Source organism: Bison bison, unplaced genomic scaffold (genome assembly GCF_000754665.1).
Source record: "Bison bison bison isolate TAMUID 2011002044 unplaced genomic scaffold, Bison_UMD1.0 scf7180017864374, whole genome shotgun sequence".
NCBI classification, from domain to species: domain Eukaryota; kingdom Metazoa; phylum Chordata; class Mammalia; order Artiodactyla; family Bovidae; genus Bison; species Bison bison.
Genome location: NW_011494946.1, coordinates 5,004,168 through 5,004,497, shown reverse-complemented (window position 1 = coordinate 5,004,497; position 330 = coordinate 5,004,168).

The following is a 330-nucleotide window of genomic DNA, read 5'->3' as shown; positions in this document are numbered from 1 at the left end:
AGGCCTGGCGTGCTGCAATTGATGGGGTTGCAAAGAGTCGGACACGACTGAGCAACTGAATTGAACTGAACTCTATGGCACGTGCCCTCCAGAGGCCAGCGTCTGCTGGGAGCCAACGTGAGGAACTCCGCCCGTGGCAAAGGTCATGAGGAAGGAGGCTCGACATACGCAAAGGCAGGATCGAGCCTCAGGAGTCCCCCTGGAAATTCTCGAGCATCCACCCCCAAAGCCAGAGTCTGCCTACTTACTGCTTTGTGCTCTCACCTACACCTCTGACTTTACGGGGGGCTGTCCCCCACCACCTCTCTCTGAAAAAGAGTTAACTTACAG